Source organism: Suricata suricatta, chromosome X, assembly GCF_006229205.1.
Source record: "Suricata suricatta isolate VVHF042 chromosome X, meerkat_22Aug2017_6uvM2_HiC, whole genome shotgun sequence".
NCBI classification, from domain to species: Eukaryota; Metazoa; Chordata; class Mammalia; order Carnivora; family Herpestidae; genus Suricata; species Suricata suricatta.
In genome coordinates, this window is record NC_043717.1 from 78,407,128 (window position 1) to 78,432,187 (window position 25,060).

The following is a 25,060-nucleotide window of genomic DNA, read 5'->3' on the forward strand; positions in this document are numbered from 1 at the left end:
GAAAAAATAAAAAAGGTTCAAGGGAAATTCAGGTAAAATACTCCTATAACAATGTTTCAGAACCTAAACTTTGGGATGACAGCCAATCTCCAAGCTAAGCTCTGGACTAGTCTGCTCGTGAAATGTAGTAATCGCTCTTTCCCACATTGGCATAGACAGCAACCTCCTAGTTTTGTGTTTTCTGCCTTACAGTGCCGCCGGTGTTGTTGGTAGTTACTGAGAACGAGTGAGGCAATTGGAAGAACTGCTTGACAAAAGGAAATTGAACAAATATGTAGTGGAAAGGAGAAAAGATGACAAGGACTAGCCGGGGAAGATGGGAAATGATGCTTCGAGAAGGAAGGTGAGGAGTGATAATTGGTCCTATAAAGTTTATGAGAGAAGGCAGAAACACCAACTACATGTTGAATTAGAACAACAGCAAAGCATTCCCGTCCATGTTTTGGCAATGTCTGCGAGGTTTGGCAGAGCCTTTGGGCTGGGATATGTGACTTATAAATCAAAGTAAACCAAATTGCTTTGGATTGTTTAGATTTTTGTTGTTGTTGTTGTTACTAATTATTCTGTTATTAATTATTATTCTCATTCTGCTTTTCTACATTTATTTCCTTTTTATATAATTGTTTAAAACACCTGGGATTGAGAAAATAGTTTTATATAACATTTAGTTACAAGTGAGACCAATGCAGGCATCGAATGAATAGAAAATAGTTTATTTCAAAAATTTTTAAAGTATATATATTTATTTTGAGAGAGGGAGAGAGAGCAGAGGGAATGTGAGCAGCGAAGGGGCAGATTGAGAGGGAGAGAGAGAGAGAGAGAAAGCATGAGCAGGGGGAGGGGCAAAGGGAGAGGAAGAGAGAGAGAATTCCAAGCAGGCTTCCCATGGTCAGCACAGAGCACGAGGCAGGGCTCAAACTCACAAACACAAGATCATGATCTGAGCCTAAATCAAGAGTCAGATCCTAACCGACTGAGCCACCCAGGCACCCCCATTTATATAATTTAATACAACTGATCATACAGCAGCCCAAAGCATTTCCTTAGGAACCACTGAGGTTAGGTTCCCATTCAGGATGCTGTGTTACTAGCCAGATTGTACTCACTTACTTAGCAAATATGCCATGCTACGGCTCAGTGCTTATGTTTCTCTCTTTTTCCAGAATCCTTTTCTCTAACCTTGAATACCTGCAGATTTCTAACATATTCCTTCATAACAAGTCCAATATCTCATACTCTGTTTTCTTCCTTTGAAGAGTGGGGGGGGGTATGTTTAATCTGGAGCGAGACGAACTACCGGCTCTACTGGTTCAAATCTGTGAGATCCTGGGCAAATTTTTAAAGCTCTCTGGGTCTCAGTCTCCTCATCTGTAAAATGAACGTGATATTAGAACCTACTACATACATAATGTACTTGGGGAGATTTAATAAACAATTACGCAAAGCCTTTAGTCTTTGCTAGTGACATATCAATTGTCCTAGGAGTGTATGCTTTTATGATTTCCTCCCACAGTTCATTGATCCCTTGGGCCCACTCTGTGCCTTCTTTGCAAGTAGTTGCCAGAGTATCTGTTTTCTGGGACTAAAGCTGGGAGCTTAAGGGCAGAGGCCATATTTGAATCTAGTTTGTATACCCGGCAGTTAGCACAGGACCAGGCACAGAGTGAGTGGGCACTTAAAATGTCATTTGATTGCTCTTTCTCTCTCTCTTTGATGCCTCCATTTTCTCCTCCATGCCTGTAATTCCCATAGTTCCTACAGGATGTGTTTTTATCTGCATTCATTTCCTATGTTTTGATTGTCCAGTCCCTGCTGATGACGCTCTAATTTACTCACCAGCCAGAGACTTCATTCCCACCCGCGCTCCACATGCTGGCTTTCTGCTATTGCTGCCCTATACATTCCGTTCCCAAATTCAACCTTGCATCTTGCCTCGCAAACTCTCTCTTCTCCTGCCAACATTGTGACTGAATTGTCTGGGCAAAATCGCTTTCATCATAGTTCATTATCTTGTGTTGTTCTTTTTTCTATGCTGTTGGAGTTCAAAATGCTAGAGATCAGAGATTTATATTTCTGAATAACAAATATGAACACAAATGAGCACAGTAAATTATAGATAATTATACCTCAGAATCCAAGAAAGAAAAGGAGTAGTATTGATTGAAAATATAATCACTCTCTATGCCTATTTCCACTTTCTGTAGTCCGTCCACCTACAATGTTCCAGTTCCTCATGTTCTGGCTCTTTTTCTCTTTTGTTATTTATTCCTTTGTTTGCCTTTTTCCCTCTCCTATTCTGTCATAGTCTTTGTCTCATCTACTCAGTCTAGCCTCTTTTTTCTATGTTTATTTATTTTTGAGACAGAGAGAAAGAGAGGATAGAGCACAGGCAGGGTAGGGTCAGAGAGAGAGAGAGAGAGAGAGAGAGAGAGAGAGAGAGAGAGAGTCTGAAGCAGACTCTACTATCATCGCAGTGCCCAGTCCTGGGCTTTAACTCCATGATCTGAGCCAAGATCAAGAGTTGGATGCCTAACCAACCGAGCCACTCAGGCTCTTTTTCCTCTTTATTTTCTTTCTTATACAAAGCTTATTTTAAAAGGTTATACTACACCTTCCTAGCCCTCTGGCTTCCTACCTCACCCTCCAAAATAAAAACAAACTTAAGCAATTTGAAGTCACTTTAACATTACCGAGATATTTCCTATGCTTTGTGTCCATAAATATGGAGTAAGAAGGATTATTTTGTTTAGCAAAGATAGTTGAGGTACGGGTGGAGGAGTGCAGTTTCAAAGAACACGGAGTAGGCAAAGGCCATTTCATAGTGCCTTAGTTAGGGTACAAAATGTTCTGCCTAGAGGAAATAAGAAAGCTAATGGTGATCATGTATTGAAAATACTCAGATGTGATTTCTCACTCCCAACTTCTTCCCTGACCATCACTTTCAGGCTATTCAGAGTGAGCAAAACAGAGTTGCCAGATTCCTTTTCTGTAATTGATCAAGACAATTCAATAAGCTAAATAACATGAATCTAGTTACTAGTAAGAATGGTATGGAGAGTAGGTTTTCCATTGGATTCTTAAGACCAGCAACAAAACAGCATGATTTACGGTAAATAGAATCCCAGAAGGTCTGATGGGGGAAGAGAAGGGGGAAAAAAGTTACAAACTGAGAGGCATGGAGGCAAATCATTAGAGACTCTTAAATACTGAGAACAAACTGAGGGTTGATGGGGGGTGGGGAAGAAGGGAAAGTGAGTAATGGGTATTGAGGAGGGAACTTGGGATGAGCACTGGGTGTTGTAGGAAGCCAATTTGAAAATAAATTATATTTTTAAAGAAAGAATCCCAGAAGGTCTTATGTATTTCTTATTTATTTATTTATTTATTTATTTATTTATTTAGGATATACAGTTCTCTGGGAAGCCACAGGCCATTAGCATGGCAGATAGTAAGAAATATTCTGGGGAGGACACAGAGGGTGGTGTTATTCAAATCAGCACATCAGACACTCATTCCTCTTCTTAAAACTCCAGAACAAGAAGAGGCAGTATTTCCAATATATATATATATTGATTTTTAAATGTTTATTTACTTTTGAGAGAGAGAGAGAGAGAGAGAGAGAGAGAGAGGAGAGAGTGCGAGTGAAAGAAGGGCAGAGAAAAAGGGAGACACAGAATCAGATGCAGGCTCCAGGCTCCGAGCTGTCAGCACAGAGCCCGTTGTGGTGCTCCAACCCATGAACAGCGAGATCATGACCCAAATCGAAGTCAAAGGCTTAACCGACTGAGCCTCCCAGGCACCCCAAGAAGAGACAGTATTAAGTGTATCAGCCTTTCAGGAGACAGGTGCAGACAGGGGAGAAGAGTTCAAGAAAAGTAATATCAAGTATAGAAAATTAGCTGAAGCAAAACTTCAAACAAAAGAGAGAAACCTTTAACAAACCAATCAAGTAGAATAGATACTAGGCGAAAATAGTTGATTTTTAAAGGCTTGCAAGCATAAGAATCTAGTACTGATGCAAAACAGTCTAGATACTTTATCTGTCTAGAAATGCATACTAAGAAAATTAATGAGCTTCATTAAATATACCCTGTTTCTTAACATCGAGGAGAACCTGATACACCCGGTGAATGTATTGCTGATAGTGATGTGCGTCAGAGAGCAATAGGGTCCGATTGTCTCTGAATAGTGTGTCTTTTCCCACCACTCCTTTTAATTTTTTTCTGCTTCTCCGTTTCTCCACACTAAACTAACAAGCCTTTCTCTTTTCTCTTTTACACATTCAAGTAATCACAGTAAGTAACTCGTAGAGGGCTTTCGAGAGAGGCTTTCCTCTGGATAGAATGTACCTGTTGCAGAGCACAGATTGTGAATTGGAGAGAGGTCGGAATTAACACCTGTTCACACCCTATGGCCTTTACAATGTCACTGAATCTGGTGCAAATGTACATGGACACGTATGTGTGCGTGTTTATGTGTGTGGTGTGTGTGTGTGTCTACGAACCTGCACACATTTAAGATCCAAAATATTTATAAAGCATGTCCCCTCAATCTCTAATCATCTTACCTCCTTCTTTTTCAGAAACAGTAAGAAGATAAAATTTCTCAGAAAAAAATCTCTTTGTGAATAATGTTCAGCCCATGCAGGCGTAGCACCTCTTGATGGAATATTACATGCTTTGTTTCTTTTTTAAAATTTTAATTGTTTTTTTTATTTATTTTCCGGAGAGAGAAAGAGAGAGAGACAGTGCAAGAAGGGGAGGGTCAGAGAGACAAGGAGATATAGAATCTGAAGACAGGCTCCAGGCTCTGAGCTAGAGTTCAGCACAGAGCCCGACACGGGGCTCGAACCCACGAACCATGAGATCATGACCTGAGCCGAAGCCAGACGCTTAACCGACTGAGCCACCCAGGCACCCAAGTATTATGCACTTTGTAATGATACAGTTTTCCTAACTGTTGTGATGACTTTGAGCACCCCACATGCTGTCTTCTCTTTTTGGTGGTACAGGGGACAATTCAGAAACATGCTCAACTGTGGGCGCCATTTGATGTGCATATACAAGAATCTGTTGTGTGTATAGTGTATATTTTACATATGCACACCTGAATGTATTTACATGTTGACTAGGTTGACTAAGAGTCAGTAGGTCTTTTAAGGACAAGGTTATTTGACATTTACACATTTCGCTAGCAATTTGAAAAAAGTAACTGTTCCCAAGCATGTTAATTATTTGAGACTACTTTGGTGTTACAGAAATACCATTGAGACCTTAGGGGGTTTTTCTTCACCAAATGTTATTAATTTATTTAAGAGGATGAGAAGCAAAAGCTGTAATGACTTTTAGCAAACATTTCTGCCTGCAATCAAAAGCATTTGGGCTCCTTTTCCAACCACCAGACAGATGAAAATCATAACTGTTTTACAAGACTGCACTTTTGGCAGATTCTCTAATAAAAGGGACAGAGCTGATAATGCAGGTGGTAAGAAATTATCCCCCTGAATGCTGGTAAGGTTATGAAGGCTGCATTTTTTAAAGAGCTAGTTTGGAGGATAGATTTCAATTGTGCTTGCAATACAGAGTTCTCTTACGTTGGAGATTAAAGACTCCTTTATCAACAGTGACTTGGAGATCTGAAATGAAATATAGATCCAATTAATTTCATATTCCTGTGTCAGTGATGTTCTTTTCTCCTTTCATGAGGAAACTGGCCATTTTGATTCTAGAGTTTTATGTGAAACTTCCGTGGCAACATCCTTATCTTGGTAAAACAAAGACCTTGGCCAGGCTTTTAGTTGGATCAGATATGACGGAGGATTTGAGGATGTGAAGTATCTTGTGTCAGGCTGAAAATAACACTTTTTTTCCACTGGTAAAGTGCTACCTAGACTAGCAGAATTTTTCAGCGTTATCTAATTCCGTTATCCCATCCTGACTGTTATATTTCCACATACTGAGAGGAATCTATTATGTGCCGGAATTTTTCAGAGGACAATTTCTTTTGTTTTTCTTTCTTATCCCTTAAAGATTCTTTCAGTTCTGTTTCAAAGTTCAGTATGATCTTTTCAAACGACGAAGTGTAGGTTTAATTTCTACCTTTGCCATTAACTTGTGCGATTTTGAGCAAGTCAATTAACCTCCCAGATTAAAACTGTCTGTATTACTACCTTAGGTTAATATGTGGCTCTTGCTGTTGAAAATTATGATGATGATGACACTTTGTTTTTCTGAGAGTGAACTATTAACAACAAATTTCCAAACATTGTTCCCTTGAACACATAAGGAGTAGTGACTTCCATGAGAACAAGAGGAAGTAGGAATAGCTTGTAACTGAGCCAAAAAAGAAAGGATCATTTCTTGAGCTTGTGTTAATCATTTCTGCTTTGTGCCTCTGCCAAGAGTAAAAAGGGATCCCTTCAGAAACCAATAGGCAATGGGAGGTCTAATGGGTGATAATTTGGGTAAGGACGACATAGAGATTGTCAGTGTGGCTATGGAGCACAGATGGTCTCCAGGAATTTAGGATCAGGTACTTAGGACCAAAAATATTGCAATCAGTTCACTGCATGTCCACATTATTACTAACTATGCTTAGTCTAATGTTTCCAAAAGGTTTACATTGAGAGGTAAGGTAATTAGAAGCTGATCCCGGGGTGCCTGGGTGGCTCAATCAGTTAAGCGTCCATCCGACTCTTGATTTCAGCTCAGGTCATGATCTCACGGTTCATGGGATTGAGCCCTGCATTTGGGTTCTGTGCTGTATCAGCATAGAGCCTGCTTGGGATTCTCTCTCTCCCTCTCTCTCTGCCCTCATCCCACTCAGCTCGCCCACTATCACTTGCTCTCTTTTTCTCGCTCTCTCTCAAAAATAAATAAAAATTAAAAAAATAAGATGACCCTAGTGGCAATATCACTCAAGCTTGCACTATGATGTGTTCTTGTGATGGGAGAAAAAGGGTGGAGTTACAGTTAACTCCCTTGAAAATGCACATATCTGAAGTAGTATTCCCATCCTATCACTCTCAGTCTCCTTACTCTCTCTATGTGATCTATCCAACACCACATGCATCTTCTCTCCAACCAAAAGGTAAACTCCATGAACCCCAGTGCCTGGAGTAACACCCGGCATATAGCTGGCATTCAAAAACTATTTGCTGATCCAGAATATGGCACCTCAAGATATGCTGCTTTGGCATAAGGATTGTTTTGAGTTGAAGGCAGCTGAGGAAAAAAATCAGACACATGAAGCACTTTCTGGCCTCCCCCTATCTATCTAAGATCAGGGCATAAATTTTCTTTATGAATATGTGGCCGTCTCCCATGCCAAGAAAAAGAGAGCAACTCTTAATACCAGAGATGGAGAGAGCACTGAGATGAGCCTGCATGAACAAATCTTATGAAATAACCCTCACCTACCATTCATTTCCCCCATATCTTTACCTTGCCACAATTACTACTCTTAGAAGCCCAGACTCCCTTTTCTTTGTCAAGTCACTTCTTCACATTTTATTGCCCTTTGTTCAAATGGTACATCAACCCTGAAGTCTAACCACTTCTTTTGATCTTTTTACTTTTTTTGTGTATGTGAAGCCCCTGTGCAGGTAAAATAAAATTTGTATGCCTTTTTCCCTATTCATCTGTATTTTGTAAGTTTAATTTGTAACTCCTAATCATGAACCTAAGATGGTAGAAGACAAGTTTTCCATCCCCTACAGGTCAATGATTAACTACCCAGATTCTGAAAGTTATCTTTTTTTATGCCACAGCCTATATAAACTATCATTTCTAATGTAAATCAATGGGGAATTACAAATAATGGGGGTGCTTTATTCCTTGCCATTTGGAAAGAAGAAGGTATTATCAAAACTTGATTACTCCGGGGGGTGTAGCTCTCACAAGGATGCTGGTTGTCTTACCTGAGTAAAGTTAGTATAGAATGATAAGTATAGAAAAATATGGTATTAGCTGTCATTTGAGTACTTTATAGATACTTTTTGAGTTTTATATTGTTTAATCTTCAATGAGGTAGGTAAGATTAATAGTCCTATTTTATAGATGAGGAAACAGGTACAAAAGGTTATCTTGCCCAAGACCCAAGAGTAGATGCTGAATTTGGACCTAAGAAGCCTAACTACAGTACATACGTACCTGCCCGCCACACTACTACATACTGTGTACTGACACTTAGCTAGACTAACATGAATGAGGCAAAAATTCGTTCAAAAAGGGAGTCAGGGAGGGGTACCTGGGTGTCTCTGTCAGTTAAGCGATGGACTCTTGATTTCGTCTCAGGTCATGATCTCACAGTTATGGGATTGAGTCTCATGTCAGTCTCCGCAGTGAGCATGGAGCCTCCTTGGGATTCTCCCCCTCTCTCTCTGCCCCTCTTCCCTGCTTGTGTTCTCTCTCTCTCTCTCTCTCTCTCTCTCTCTCTCTCTCCCTCAAAATAAATAAATAAAAACTTTTTTCCAAAAAAGGGAGTCATTGAAGATATCAGTTTCTGAGATCATAAGCAAGTCAGAGTCCTTAAGAGCACTATTAGAGAGTCGATCATATCCCTCTATGTACTTCAGTAAGCAGTGGGGGGTCAGGTGATAGGAAAAAAGAAACTCAGTAGAAACTTTCAGTAGAAACTCAACAGTCAGCTTAACTCAGTATTTTATAGCAATTTGATATTTAGAAATAGAACTGTCAAGTGGTACAGGACTCTGCTTCTCTCTCCCTTTTATTTTCTCTCCTATATGGAATACCTGTTAACCATATTTTAATTGATAAATCAGAATTTAGGATAAAAAGAGTTTATTAGACTTTCTACTTAATTGTAGTCCTATAATAAGGATGTACTTGCCAGAGGGACAAAATATTTTGTCTTTGGGCACTCCATATACTGCTTGCTTGAGATTATCTTTGCTTGTCTTAGTGATGTTTTTGTTAGATCTTACATGTCAACTCTCCTAGTTTCTTTTTTTGCTGAAAGTCCGTTACATTGTAAAGAGATTTAAATAATAAGAAAATAATCGTATATATTTATCCAACATGGTTGCCACTTCCAATGCTCTTAATTCCTTTCATATAAACGTGCATATCCATCTTATAAGTTTCTTTCTGGCCTAAGACATTCTTTTAACATTTCTTGTATGAATGGTCTGTTGGCAATTAATTATTTCATTGTTTTGTTTCTGAAAACGACTTTATTTTCCTTTCCTATTAAAAGATAAATCCTATTGGGTTATAGAAGTCCAGGCCAATTGTTTTTTTTTTATCACCTTACAAAAGCTGCCATACAATCTTCTTGTTGCATTATTTCTAATGAGAGAACTGATATCCTCCTTTTCTCGGCTGCTCTGTACTTTTTTTTTTTTTTTGGTTGCTTGTAAGAGTTTCTCTTGGCCACTACTCTTGAGCAATTCAATTTGATATGACTTGGTGGCTTTCTTTCTTTATTTTCATATTCATTTTTAAAGTTTATTTATTTTGAGAGAGAGAAAGAGAGAGTGTGTGCATGCACAGGAGGAGCAGAGAGAGAAGGAGAGAGACAATCCCAAACAGGCTCTGCACTATCAGTGGGGCTTGAAGTCACAACCACGAGATCGTGACCTGAGCTGAAATCAAGAGTCGGCTTAACCAACTGAGCCACCCAGGTACCACATTTTCATCTTCTATTGCGATAAGAACATTTCACACACAACCTGATCTCTTGATCAATTTTGAAGTGCACAATATGGTAATCTTGACCAATTCCTTTCTTTAGGTATAATACAAATTGCTGTCAAGCCTCTGTCCAGGCTTGCAAATTCTGGAGTCATTTTCTTTCTTCCAGTGGCCTGAACAACTTTTTACTCTCCTTGTTTAAAACTTCAATCTCAGGGGCACCTGGGTGGCTCAGTCAGCTGAGCGTCCAGCTTCGGCTCAGGTCATGATCTCACGGTTTGTGGGTTCGAGCCCCACATTGGGCTCTGTGCTGACAGCTAGCTTGGAGCCTGGAGCCTGCTTCAGATTTTGTGTCTCCCTCTCTCTCTGAACCTCCCCTGCTCTCCTGCTCCCGCTGTCTCTCTCTGTCTCTCAGAAATAAATAAAAAACATTAAAAAAATAAATAAAACTTCAATCTCAGAGGACCGTCATGTTTCCCTTGTTTCCACATATCCTTTGGCTTAGAGATACTGTAATTCTACCCACGTATGCAATCCTCATGTCAGTTGCTGTCTAGGTCATTTTGTTCTAGCAACAGTCTTTCTTTAGTTACTTGAGGACAGTGAGCTCTTTCCCTTCTCAGAACTTTCACACACATTGTTGCCTTTTCCTGGAATAATACTTTTCTTCCTATTCACCAAGAAACTAACTCCTACTCAATGCTAAGGATGCATCTCTTTTTTTTAATGTTTTATCTATATTTGAGAGAGAGTTTGTGTGCATGCGAATGGGGAAGGAACAGAGAGAAATGTGGCCAGAGAAGGATCCAAAGTGGGTTTTGTGCTGACAGCAGAGAGACCAACAGGGGCCTCAAACCCAAGGACCGTGAAATCATGACCTGACCGAAAGTTGGAAACTCCACCAAGTGAGCCACCCAGGCGCCCCAGCTCAGGATGCATCATAAAAATAACTTTCTTTGGGGAGCAATTTCTATGCTACATTAAGCCTCCCCCTTCCCATCTCCTCTTATAAAATATTGGTTTCATAGAATTTATCACAATATATAACTCTATATTTATTCAAGTTTTTATTTAGTATTATCATTCCCAACTTAATGGTGTAGCACCAAATGCAAATGCAAATAAATGACTTAAATTCTCTTATTGAAAAGAAGGGAAGAAATTCCCCTCTGCCTTTTTCTTTCAGGATTTCTTTCCCAGTCCTCTTCAAATATATGTAAATCTTTTTAAAAACTAAATAAAAGTCTTGTGTGTGTCACCACTCAGGAATATTTCCTCAAGGACCCGAGAGTCATCTTGTTGAAATATAATCATCAAAGAATATAAAGCCCTATCTCCCAGTGTCCTAGAAGGATATAGGCCTAAATTCTGCAGCCACCTGATTCCAAAGGGCCAAACCCACCTCAATCCTAAAGGGGAGAGAAATTTTTTAAGTTTATTTATTATTTTGGGTGAAAGAAGGAGAGCATGAACAGTGCAGGGGCTGTGAGAGACAGAGAATTCCAAGCAGTCTCTTTGCTGTCAGTACAGAGCCTGATGTGGGGCTTGAACCCACGAATGGTAATATTATGACCTGAGCCGAGATCAAGAGTCAGAAGCTTAAGGGACACCAGGGTGGTTCAGGTGGTTAAGCATCAGACTTTGGCTCCGGTCCCCCATTGGGCTCTGTGCTGACAGCTCGGAGCCTGGAGCCCGCTTCAGATTCTGTGTTGACCTCTCCCTCTGTCCCTCCCCCAGTCACACTCTGTGCCTTTCTCTCTCTCAAAAATAAAGCTTAAAAAATTAAAAAAAAAAAAGAGTTGAATTCTTAGCTGACACGCTAGAGCCACCCAGACACCCTGATATCATGAAACTTGTGTGTTGTATCTTGTCTTAGCAACATCTTTAGCGCATTACCTATAATGTGCATTGCATCCTTATTTATATTCCTTATTCAATAATAAAATCATTTTCTTTGCTTGTTTTGTGGAGAGGTTTTGTGGGCTGGGAGCAGATCTTGTTTATAATGATATTTCGCCAATAACGGTGAGCTTCATGAGACCAGTAACCAGGCTTGATTTGTTTATCACTATATTCTCAGGGCACACACAGTGACCCTGAATATAGGTCAAGTAATTGTTTAATGAAAGAATGAATGAAGAACCTAGCAGGAGACTCCATTTTTCCACTCACTTTCCTTACAGGGCCAGTATGAGGTCCAAATGGAGTCAAATCAACCTAACTGGGAGCTTTAATTCCATAAGTATTTTGTAGTGTGATAAAGGACATGTTGCTTAAGCTCCCTGAACTTGAATTCTCTTATCTGTAGAAGAGGGATAATAATAGCACCTATCTCAGAAGGCTATTGTGAGCATAAATTGGTAGAATAAGCCACATGGTGCCTACCTGTACATAAGGAATAATAAATTCAGCTGGTAACAGTTCATTACAATCTTATTACCCCATTTTTGTTGGGACCCAAGAATCACAATGATAAGGATTGGAAGACGTATAAGAAATTGCCTTTGACATCTTATCAGAAAATTTGGTAATTCTACCACCCCTCTCCTCAGATATATGTGGATTTTTTCATTAGGTTGACATTATGGGACTGCACCTTTCACGCCAACCACTCTCCCTACCTTTTCCTCACTGATGCATAACTGATTCTTCTCTCGGCCAGGAATTTAGAGCATAAGCTTGAGATATGTTGGGGTTCCTGTAAGCCATAGGTAAGCAAATTAGAAGCATAACATTCTTAGAGTCTGGCATTTTCCATTTTCTCTCCTGAATGGTTGGTATCTTCTCTTTGTGGATTACTCCCTCTTCCGTCTCAACTCAAGTAGGAGAGACCTATTATCCTTATTTGTTCAAATAGGTGAGATCAATCTGGTGACTTGTGGATTTGCAGTCTTTTAAAATTTTATTTAAGAGACGTATCCTAAATCATGCTATCATTTCATTCTCTCTCCCTACATCTCACATCCTCAGACTTCACTCTGAGTTCCCTTAAGTAGATACAACATGGTCAGAACAAAGACTGTTGGCTGTCATGATTTTAAATATTTTAGAAAAGAAGGTTACAAATGATGTGTGTGCGTGTGTGCATGTGTGCATGCATGTGAGCATGTATAGGAACGGCCACACACATTTAAAATGAGAAAGAGGAAGAAGAGTTATGCGTGAAAGATCACTCACTGAGTCCAGATTAAGAAAGCTGTACAGTCAGCCTAATGATTTAATTTCTTAGTTCATCTACTCTCCATTATTAAAATTGGAGCTGATGATGCCTTTCTGCATCCTACCACAATTTTAGGCACAAAGAGATCACTTGATTATTGTAGATTAATGGATTGGTCCCTAGGAAAGTTACATGTGAAAACGAGGAGGGTATTTTCAATCCCTAGGATAAATGCTTTCAATGCATTTAATGTAATATGTTATGTGATAATGTAATCCTATACGTCATTAGACTACTCTTCTCAGAATTCAACATTTTCAAACACTTTAGTAAGGAAACCACTAAGAATGGGAATCATGTTCTTTTTAACATTTAAGTCCGTCAGTTTAATATGGATGCGCTGGACTCAGAAGTCAGCTTAAGAGACTTGTGCAGAGAAAATGGAATGCAGAGATACTATTCTGCTCAGCTGTAGAAACATATCTCACAGTGAGACAAAGTAATAACAGTGATTTCCTTGTGTGACTCATAGGCTGAATCTGGTGGCAATTGCCAGAAGAATTCCGCATATTGCTAGAATAACGACATCTTTTCTGTAACCATATTTGCCTAAATACCTGTAAAATGTCTCAAAAATTATTCCGATGAAGTACTGTCACATTCTACCTTGAATGAATCACTTTTGTGGAGAATAATCAAATTATGGGACATCTAGATTATCTGTCCTGGACAGTTTGGAACTGATAGTTATCAAGTATAAAGCCAAGATGATTACATTGAAGAAGACAAAATTCACTGAAATGTTATAAGGCCTTGTATTTTTTTAAACACTAGTCTTACTCTTTAAAAGTCATACCTTGTCTTAATATATGTAAGATGCCCTAAAATGAGAATAATCACAAAATGACTGAATCTGTTGTTTTTCTTCCCCAGGGTTAATTGGTTGCCACAGCAGGTAATAATTCCTTCTGCCTCTGTATTAAAAAAAAAAAAAAAGATAGTTCTTAATAGACTACAGTACATTTGTTATTCAACCACACCTCTGTACTTCAGATAAAATAGCTTGGTGTACATCTATTATTTGGCATAATAGTGTTCTTTGTACTGAACTTTCACAAAGGATCAATCTAATATTTTCAAGAAATAGGTATACTGACTTCCCCTTGACATTTACATAGCTATAGGAGACCATTATCCCTGTGACAGTCCTTTTTTTAAACTATCATTATCTTTAAAGAAAATAAAAACGTCCACAGCCCTTTTAGCTTTCTTGTTTTAGAAATCAGAGTTCAGCTTTTCTCTTGTTACTATCAGCTTATATAACACAGTTTCCCTCTAAGTTCTAGCTTCTCCATATGTCCTTGAGGCGCCCCCCCAATGTGAAGGCCTATAGATTTCTCATTTTCAACGAGTTAGAAGTCACCATTGCCGATCATGTTTGTTCCTTTCTCTAACGATATACTAGCCTCAAGCCTTAGGAAGGTAGAGAGGGGATGGCCAACAGCTCAGTTGGCCAGAAGAAACCATCAGGTCTGTTTCTACCATCTACCACTTGCCAAATTCATAGGCCTCAGGACTACGCAGCCCCATAACTACTGAATTAGTGAGTGCTTGGGAGTTTTCCCATATTTAACTTGAATTAGGGGGCCTTTTTTTTTTTTTTTACAAATTTACAGCACCAGTAGGCTGACCAAAGATATTACCTCTTTTTTTATTTTTTAATTGCTTTAATTATTTTTGAGAGAGAGAACATAGAGAGAGAGGGAGGGTTAAAGAGAAGGAGACACAGAATCTGAAGCAGGCTCTAGATTCTGAGCTGTCAGCACAGAGTGGATGCAGGGCTCGAACTTATGAATCATGAGATCATGACCTGAGCCGAAGTAGGATGCCCAACCGACTGAGCCACCCAGGCGCCCCAGATATTATGTTCTAGAGTCTTCTTAAGATTAAAGAAACTTATTTTTTATCCAAAAGAGAAGTGCCTAGGAAAATATTTGGCTGTGGATAGTAGAGTGGGCAAAATCAAATTAGCATTTAATTTTTTGTTATTACTTTCAGCCAAAATAGAATTGAGAGCCTGGGAAGTATTACTAGAAGAATGAAATAAGAAACATCTCTTATGAGCGTACAAACTTAATTTTATTCTGATATCACAACATTGTCAGTCAAATTGGAAACTCAATTCTCACTTAGTGAGTAGAAATGAACATTAATTTTTTTTTCTCAAAACACGTTCTTCTGTAACATTGGAAAACACCAAGAGGAGCTCTTTTCATGCTTTTTACTAAATCATTACATCCCATTCCAATGCTGTCTCTTGAAAAGCATTGCCAAGAACCTCTCCAAAGAACAGAGGAGACATGGACACACTGAGACAGGGGTTGCCACTAGCGCAAGACCATTTGAAAGTGAAAACTGAACAAAAGATATGCTTGGTGTGTTGGTGGTCACCGGGGGCTTTAAATGCAATTCCTACCTGCACAACATCCACTAGCTCCATCATTTTTTTTGGTCCAAAATGTATGGTTTCAGCATATTTAAACAATCACATGTATTGATAGTTTGTTTCCACCCCCCCCCCCCGAACCTAATCTTCTGTGGTTGCTTTCTAGTTTGCAAGAAGCCAGAACTGGTTGATAGATTAACACTAAATAGAATAAGACTATTTGTAAATAGAATTGATTGCTGTATAAATACCGTATTTACACTAAATACTGTACTTAAACACTAAGTCCTTGATAGAAAATATCTTCAGTTGCCTTAGCATTTTTAACCCCGAGGCTGTGTACCTGAGTATAAAAATGTTTCTGCAAAGTCAAATAATTTTATAATCCTCCCCCAACACATCCAGAGAGTTCCACATTAATGGGCAGATGACAATGCAGTGTCATTGAAAGAACATGGGCTTTTGACTCCGACAGATGGCCTTTGGCAAGTTTTTTAACTTGCTTGAGTGTCGTTTCTTTAAGTGGAAAACGCATATCACTGCTAACTCAAAGGGTTGCAAAGAAGATTAAAATAGGAAGTGTTTGCAAAACATCCAACATGGTGTCTGGAGTACAGGAATTCAGGAAAAGATGTTCATTATGTGAAAACCTAACTTCCAGGTTAGGTTGAAAACACAGTTTAAAAATTATAGTCTTGGGGCACCTGGGTGGCCCAGTCAGTTCAGTGTCTAACTTTGGCTCAGTTCATGATCATGTGGTCCGTGAGTTTGAGCCCGGTGTCAGGCTCTGTGCTGACACCTCAGCCTGGTGCCTGCTTCAGATTCTGTCTCTCTCTCTCTCTGTCTCTCTCTCTGCCCTTCCCCCACTCACACTCTGTCTCTCTCTCACTCTTTCTCTCTCAAAAATAAATAAACTTGTTAAAAGCTTTAAAAAATTTTATTACAGGGGAGCCTGGCCGGCTCAGTCAGTTAAGCCTCCAACCTACTCCCCCACGTGTGCTATGTCTCTCTGTGTCTCTCTCAAAGATAAATAAACATCAGAAAAAAAATTTTAATCGCAATCGTCATTTTCTACATATTTTCAAGCTAGAAACTGCACTTAATATTAATAATAACCCTGTTAGAAAGGAACTGTGCTTATTATATTCTCATCTTATAAAGGAAAGGTCAGAGAACGCAGGAGGTGAGCAACTTACCCTAAGTTATACAGTTAGCAAGTGGCCGACACAGAGTAAAAAGTGGTTCTTTTTTTTTCGTAAGTCTCCTCCTGTCTCAGTGATGCAGAATAGTCATGACTTTGGAGGAATTAAAATACAAATGTAAAAGGGGGAAACATGTAACTGGGGATAAATAATTTGTTATTTGTAATCGCCGTGTATTTCTACAGACAGTTGATCCTAATGTCAGGCGTTTGTTACCAGAGTTACATTAGAAACTGAGAGAATAAGAAAGAGCGCAATTGCTCTGCATAAGAAAACGAGGGATTGTTGCAGGTATGGTGTGTTTGATTTGGGAAGCCAAAGCCAGCAAGGTGGACCGGCTAAAAGCCAGGCCTGGGGGAATGAGGGCACTGGTGGTTGAAGGAGAACTTTAGAAGAACAACAGAGATACCTCATTGATATTTTCTCACAATTTTCCTTCAGGGTATGATGTAATCCTAACCTCCATCCCCTGAACAAAATCATCAGCAAAATATCAGTGTATTATTACAGCTGGTAGAGGAGTGTCTGGGTGGATCCTACTGGTTAAGCTGGCTAAGCATCCGACTCTTGATTTCAGCTCAGGCCATGATCTCCTGGTCGTGAGATCGAGCCCCACGTCTGAATCCACACTGGATGTGGAGCCTGCTTAAGACTCCCTCCCTTTCCTTCTGCCCCTTTCCTGCTCAGGCATCTGTGCGCTCTCTCCCTCTTTGAGAAAAAAAAATACTCCTGGTAGAGTGGATTTTCTTTGTCAGGGAATAGAAAATGACAGAATGTATTATGGGTTAGCTTGAATTGTTTCTGTCTTCACCCAAGGACAGTCATGTCTGCATTACAAAAGAGTAAATTGTCATCTTTTAATCTTTACAGACAATTAAGGATCCTCTTTAATGGCTTAGTGTGTTTTATGGCAGCCACCATAAATTCCAATATGGCCGCGCGGGTGATATAAGGGAGAGAGGCAAGCTGAGTCGGCAGTGCATGCCTCTTGTAAAAGGCCTCAGCTCAGACCCGACAGATGGCTCTGGTGCAGGAATGAGTGTTGCCACACCTTCTGATTTCTTCCCCCCAAAAGAAAAAAAATACAAATCAACTGCTGGTCTGAAATATTATGTGGACTTTTCTGATTTTAAAATATCTACCATATTTTAAAAACAAAATGAAATAAACAAGCAAACGGCACACACTGTGTTGGCCAAACAAAGCAATCTACAAGCTGGATATGCTTGTGAACCACCTGTTTATGACTTCTGCCAATATCCCTTTTCTTCCACATGCTACAACTTAAATTTGACAAGAACTGTCACATATGCATCCTAAACATCTCAGGCTAGGGTTTTAGTAAGTAATCATGTGACCCTGAGAGAGCGTGTTTTCTCTCTACTTCAGTTTTCTCATCTACCAAGTAGGAAAAATCATTGTCCTTATCTCAGAGGATTGTTGTAAGGATTAAAAGCATTAATGCATTGTTCTCTTCATTCAATTCCAATCTTTTTTTTTAAATACTTTTTTTCATGTTTATGTATTTCTTTTGAGGGAGAGAGAGAAAGTACGAGCTAGGGAAGGGCAGAGAGGGAGAGAGAATCCCAAGCAGGATCCACGCTGACATCGAAGGAACCTGACACAGGGCTCTATCTCAAGAACCATGAGATCATTACTTAAGCTGAAATCAAGCATCGGATACGGAACTGACTGAGTCACCCAGGTGCCTCTCAATCATCTTCTCTTATAGTCACTCAACGTCTGTATTTAGCACTACTTAATCTCTAACCAATAATACTATGGCTCACCAATAGTGACACGGCTCAAGAAGGAAGTCTTTATATATATATTGACTAGGGCTAGGGACTACAATTATATATACATATATATGTAATGTCAATAACCAAGTCAATAACTTAGTCCTAGTCAATAACCAAGTTGCATTTTGGGCCTATATCATGTTTCTCCCAAATTGTCCTGAGACCACAGGTACGTTTCTAACTGAACTGTGTTAATCTCACCGCTTTTGTCCTAAATATTCAATATTCACTCTTCATCAACTACTTAAGACCAAGCAAATTTGTTGTTTTCAATTTTTTTTGGCTTACAAAAATAAATACTTACAAAAATCTAAATAATATGACAAACAAAAGATAATTTTCTTTAAATCAGTGAAATCCTGCCAACGAGAGAAAACTATCACATTTTATGTGCTGTTTCACAATCTGCTTTTATCATGCATTGTTGTGCTGTGGACATATTCTCTAGTCAATGAATTTTATTCACTAAATAAAGTAGCATCATTTGTAAATAGCCTTCTAACCTTTTCTTATATGCAAATATCACGATGTATTTAACCAAACCTCTTTCGATGGGTATTTGCATTTGTACATTTTTGCATTTATAAGCAATTCAAAGACTACATTTTTACACATATTTTTCCTTTCCCCAATACTTTTATGAAGATATATTCTTGGGGGAATTTCTTGAGTATATATACATATGTAAAAATTTTTATACTCATTGACAGATAACTTTCTGGAAAATTGTACTATTTTGAAACTTTAAGAGACCAAGAATGAGCATTCATTTTCCTACATGCTCACCAATATTGGATATTTTAATTTTCTTTTATTCTTTCATCTTTGCCAGACTCAGAAAGATAAATTATACCTCACTGTTGTTTCTTATATTTCTTTTGTTTGCTTGTTTGTTTGCATTTCTTTCTCAAAGAGTTTTCATACATTAGTTGACAGATTTTTGTTTTTGTTATGAATTGTCTGTTGCTGCTTTTTACAAACATCTCTATCAAAACATTCCTATTATTAACTTATGAGGGTTCTTTTTAAATTTTTGTAACATTTATTTTTTTGAGAGAAAGAGACAGAGCGTGAGCAGGGGAGAGGCAGACAGAAAGGGAGAGACAGAATCCAAAGCAGGTTCCAGGCTCTGAGCTGTCAGCATAGACCCTAATCCAGGGCTCAAACTCACAAGCTATGAGATCATGACCTGAACCAAAGTCGGATGCTTAACCGACTAATTCACCCAGATGCCCCATGAAGACTCTTTTTTATATAAATTCACTCTTTGACAGAAATATTACAAATTTTTATGCAGATATTTCCCTCTATTTCAAATTTCTACCAATTTCTGTGAAGCACATTGCTGAGGAGCAGTGGTATTAGTAAAACCATCACATAGCCTTTAGTAAGTGCCAGGCTCTGTTCTAAGTTATTACGTGGATTAGCTCATGTGATCCTGTCTACAAAACTATTATTATGATTACTATTTTCAGATGCAGAAGCTGAAATACATAGAAGTTATGTACTTGACCAAGCTAGTGGTTCTGCTGGAATTTGAAACATTGTAGCCTGGCTACTCTCTAAGTCCTTAATTGCTGTGAAAGGTAAATAAAGTCAGATACTAGTTAAAGTGGTAAGGATGGATTTTATTGAGTAATACTATTACAATAGGGGAAAGAGTTCAGCATGAACTAAATTCAACTTCCATTTGTGCAAAAGTGACTGTATAGAAGCCAAACCAGACAGAGTATATATATTGTATTCTTCAATTTATATAAAATTTTAATTTGATTTTTATAGAAAATTTTAAAACAGGCAAAATTAATAAGAGATGTTGGAAGACAAGGTAATGGTTACATCTGGAGAGCTGGTCAGTAAAACAGGAAATTCTGGGATGCTGAAAATAGTCTATTTCTTAATATGGCTGACTTTATAAGTATGTTCATTGTGTATAAAATTCATTAGATTATATAAACTTATGATTTGTGTACTTATGTATACATACACATGTATAAACACATATATACATGTGTATGTATACACGTGTGTGTGTATATATATATATGGTTTACAACATTTTTCTGATATTATTTTTATTTTTGGCATCTGGTATTATTGAAAATCTAAGAATAGCCCATCATTTTTTTCCCTTAGGAGATGACTATAGCTGATACTTTTATTTATTTTTTCTCTTTTTTATTTTAAATTTATTTATTTAAATTGAAGTTAGTCAACGTGAAAAGTAAGGGAGATGATTCATTTTCAGAAATACCAAATAAAAGCTGTGCTGTTCAGTTAACTGTACGTTCACAACCCACTAGAAATATGTACAACCCCCCACATCCCCCACATACATGTACAGTGGAGTCCCAAACCTTTAGACACTTCACTTCCTGGTTCTTCTTCCCCTCTCCATTTCACTGGCTTCTTTTTGTGGGCTTATTTTCGTGGTCTTTGCAATGAGCATGAGCCATAAAATAAAGACAGAAGGGACTGGAAGTCTCTGCATCACCTCAAGGAATGTACGTTTCTTCCAGTCAGACTATGTTTTACCTTACCTGGGCATCGGTGACATCTGGGAAACGATGTAACCTCTATAGTAATCAGCCAGTGACGAATCAGGGGAAGGACTTGCGTGCTAGAAGATAAATTGCCTGCTGTAACTGCCCCCAGTGTGCTTGTCCATGAGACACCTGCTCTTGCAAGAACATTGATTAAGGCTCCCTTCACTGTGCTCCAAGTCTCTACGTCCTTATTTTGATTGGGTCAGTGGAATTATTTCTCAGAGTTAACATACAGTATAGTATTGGTTTCAGGGGTAGAACTTAATGTTTCATCCCTTACTTATAACACCCAGTGCTCATCCCAATAAGTGCCCTCCTTAATGCCCATCACCCATTTAACCCATCCTCCACCCACCTCCCCTCCAGTAACTCTCAGTTTGGTCTCTTTATTTAAGGGTCTTTTATGGTTTACCTCTCTCTCCATTTTTATCTTCTTATTCCTCTCCTCCCCTTATGTTCATCTGTTTGGTTTCTTAAATTCCACATATGAGTGAAGTCATATGATATTTCTCTTTCTCTGCCTGACTTACGTTGCTTAGCATAATACACTCTAGTTCTATCCACATTGCTGCAAATGGCAAGATTTCATTCTTTTTGATCGTCAAGTAGTATTCCATTGCGCATATATACCACATTTTCTTAATCCATTCATCAGTTGATGGATACTTGGGCTCTTTCCATAATTTGGCTATTGTTGATAGTGCTAGCAGACACATTTAGTTGCCTACACATTAGTCAATCTCCTTTTATTTCTTATTTGTCATCAGAGTCCATGGTTCATTAAAGAGCATGGGAAAGTCAAGTCCTCATTTTCCTAGACTCCCTTATAGCTATAGGGTAGTAATGTGGTCTTGTTATAGCTCAAACAATATAAGGAGAATTTTTCTAGATCTGTCACATAGACCCCACTGGAACTGCTGCCACTATGGATGCTGGGGAAGATCTGGTGTCCCTGGTGAATCTGGCCAACAGTCTTAATGATAGAATGAAATGGTAGAATTCATGAAGTAGCAAGACTATTGAGATTATAGTCAAAGAAAGAAGCTTCCTATCTGTTGCATATAAAAAGTGATTGGAGCTAGCTAGAAGATCCTTCTGGTGAATAGTCAACAGCACTGAGTAGATAGAAGAAAACAGGGAAGGAGAAGATAAACTAAAAATAATTGAGGAATATTGGCCAGTGGTCGAGACTGTGCTAGGACCAATCTTTTATGACAGTTTGGATACACTGGACGAACACCTCATTCCAGCAGCTAACCTTGGTGAGTCCAAGGTTGTCTAGTATAAAATGAAAGGGGGTTATCACAGGTATCTGGTTGAATTTCCTACAGGAAGGAGGGTGTAGAGAAGAGCCCAGGGGCTTTAAAGCTGCTAAAACTTAGAACTTGAACTATGGTACCTCATTCCCTGAGATCTTGCTCTCAAATTTTCTGTATTCTACTGACATTCTTAATTCCTCTGACCATGTCTTCATGTTGGCCAAAATGGCTTTTGATGATACAGTTACCGAAAAGAAGCACTAGGGACTCTATATGTAGGATGCAGTTGTTACATGCTAATCTGACACTATGGACTTCAGACATGCAGGGTGATGGTAAAGAGCAGAAAAAATAATTTCTCTAGGGGGTTCCTGGGTTGCTCAGTAGGTTAACTCTCTGACTTTGGCTCATGTCATGATCTCACAGTTTGTGAGTTCAAGCCCCACGTCGGGCTCTGTGCTGACAGCTCAGAGCCTGGAGCCTGCTTCAGATTCTAAGTCTCCCCCTCTCTCTGCCCCTCCTCCGATCATGTTCTGTCTGTCTCTCTCTCAAAAATAAAAATATTAAAATATTTTTAAAAAGAATTTCTGCAGGATGTAGAAGATGAACGTCAGTGGAACTTAAAAGCCACCAAAGGAAACCACCTCTGACCACCCTACTCCTTCCCATTTACCACCCCATGCCACCTTTAGAAATTCCCCTAGAGTCACTAAGGAACACCTAATTTGATTTTTACATTTGGTCTCAGAATTGAGGTTTCTGCCCTGTTGTTGTTGTTAACATTTTTCGGAAGTTCTTAAAGGCAAAATGAATTTCTGTGAATTTTACTGGTTCCAGCTTTTAAATTCATTTAAGACACTAACAGGACTGCAAAGAAGCCTTTTCAGCATTACCATTATATCCTGCCAGATGTGGCAAGACCACCATTAGAAATAGAAATTACAGAGGAGCCTGCCTCGGTGGCTCAGTTTGTTAAGCATCTGGCTCTTGGTTTTGGCTCAGGTCATGATCTCACGATAATGGGATCAAGCCCCCACATCTGGTTCTGTGCTGAAAGCAGAGATCCTGCTTGGGATTCTCTCTCTCTCTCTCTCTCTCTCTCTTTCTCTCTCTCTCTCTCTCCCCAACTCTGTCTCTCAAAATAAATAAACTTTTACAAAAGAAACAGAAATTACATTCAAAAGCCATTAGACTTCTAAGTGATGCAAGCATCTAAAGTGCAAGTTCAGGGGTGCCTGAGTGGCTCAGTCAGTTAAGCGTCAGACTTCAGCTCAGGTCATGATCTCGCAGTTCATGGGTTTGAGCCCCTCGTCGGGCTCTGTGCTGACAGCTCAGAGACTGGAGCCTGTCTTCGGATTCTATGTCTCCCTCTCTCTCTGACCTTCCTTTGCTCACACTATCTCTCACTCTCAAAAATAAATAAAAACATTTAAAAAACAGTTTATAAAAAACAGGTTCATCACATTATGTAGGAGTAAGTGGTATCATTTTCCTTTTTTCCAATTGGTTAAATCAAAATTCATACCAGTGTTTAAAATTAATTGCATGTTAGTTTGAGGTGGTTAAGGTTATTTGGGGGAGTTTGTAGTTATGGTTTTACTGAAATGTTGCCAAAAAGCATGATGCTGGTAATAGGTTAATAACTATTGAATCTCATTCTCGCCTGCTTTTACTGTTCCTCTCATGTATTGAAAGTGGTATGGAAAAGTCTTCATGGGCATTCAATTCTTTGTTTCGCCCCCTTCCTTTTTCCCCCAAGGACCCTCCCCCCACTTCACTCCTTCAACTTTTTAAAATTCATTATATGTAACTTGAAGCTCATTTGTCCTATTGGATATCTGTCTGGAACCACAGATATAGAATCTGTATTGCTTTTATGTAAACACTGCATGGAATTAACATTAAACTTAAAGCAAATCTTAATTAAAAATGTCAAATATTGGGGTGCCTACATGGCTCAATCGGTGAAGCGTTGGACTCTGGTTTCAACTCAGGTCATGATCTCACAGTTCATGGTTTCGAGCCCCATATTGGGCTCCGTGCTTCTGGTGCAGAACTTGTTTGGAATTCTCTTTCACTGTCTCTCTCTCTGCCCTCCTCTCTCTCTCTCTCTCTCTCTCTCTCTCTCTCTCTCTCTCTCTCTTTCTCTCAAAGAAAAGAAATAAACTTTAAAAATAAATTATTTTAAAAATGCCAAATATTATTGCACCTCCATCCTTTGTACTTCTTTTTTTTAATATTTTATTTATTTTTGATACAGAGAGAGACAGAGCATGAGAGGGGGAGGAGCAGAGAGAGAAGGAGACACAGAACCCGAAGCAGGCTCCAGGCTCTGAGCTAGCTGTCAGCACAGAGCCTGACGCGGTGCTCAAACCCACGGACGTGAGATCTGACCTGAGCCGAAGTCGGAGGCTTAACCAACTGAGCCACCCAGGTGCCCCCATCCTTTGTACTTCTAAATTAAAACCTCAAGACAAATAAACAACTAGATAGATCATAGATAGATAGATAGATAGATAGATAGATAGATAGATAGATAGACAGACAATGAGGTAGTTTAGCTGTGTAAGGACTTGATGAGATATGACACAATAGTCCTGTGACCAGGAGAGAAAAAACTGAAGATAAAAGTCTTCACGCTAAGGATGACGATGTGAAAAGATATAAAGAGCCCAGATCCTTGTGGACATCATTGAGCCACTGTGTCAATTCTGGAAGAACCTCTCTGAGATCTCTTCTAATGTGGGAGAAATAAACACGAAACAAAACAAAACAGACCAACAAAAATTGAAGCACCTGTTTTCAAATCACTTTAAACCACTCATTCTTTGACTTGTCGTCAAGAACATCTTCATGCTACAGTGATCTTCTTCTTATACCTGCGTGCCTACCATAGTCCTTCTCCATGTCCAAAGTTAAAATAAAGAGGAATACTTCTGTATTGTGTTGTCATTATACACTTTTCATGGAAGAGTGAAGCCTTGGATTGGAC

General features: G+C 38.9%; 1 pseudogene; it reads left to right on the top strand.

The window, feature by feature from the left end:
- The first annotated feature begins 293 nt into the window (after window positions 1–293).
- On the top strand, window positions 294–22,718 carry LOC115283465 (annotated as a pseudogene).
- Window positions 22,719–25,060: the final 2,342 nt, after the last annotated feature.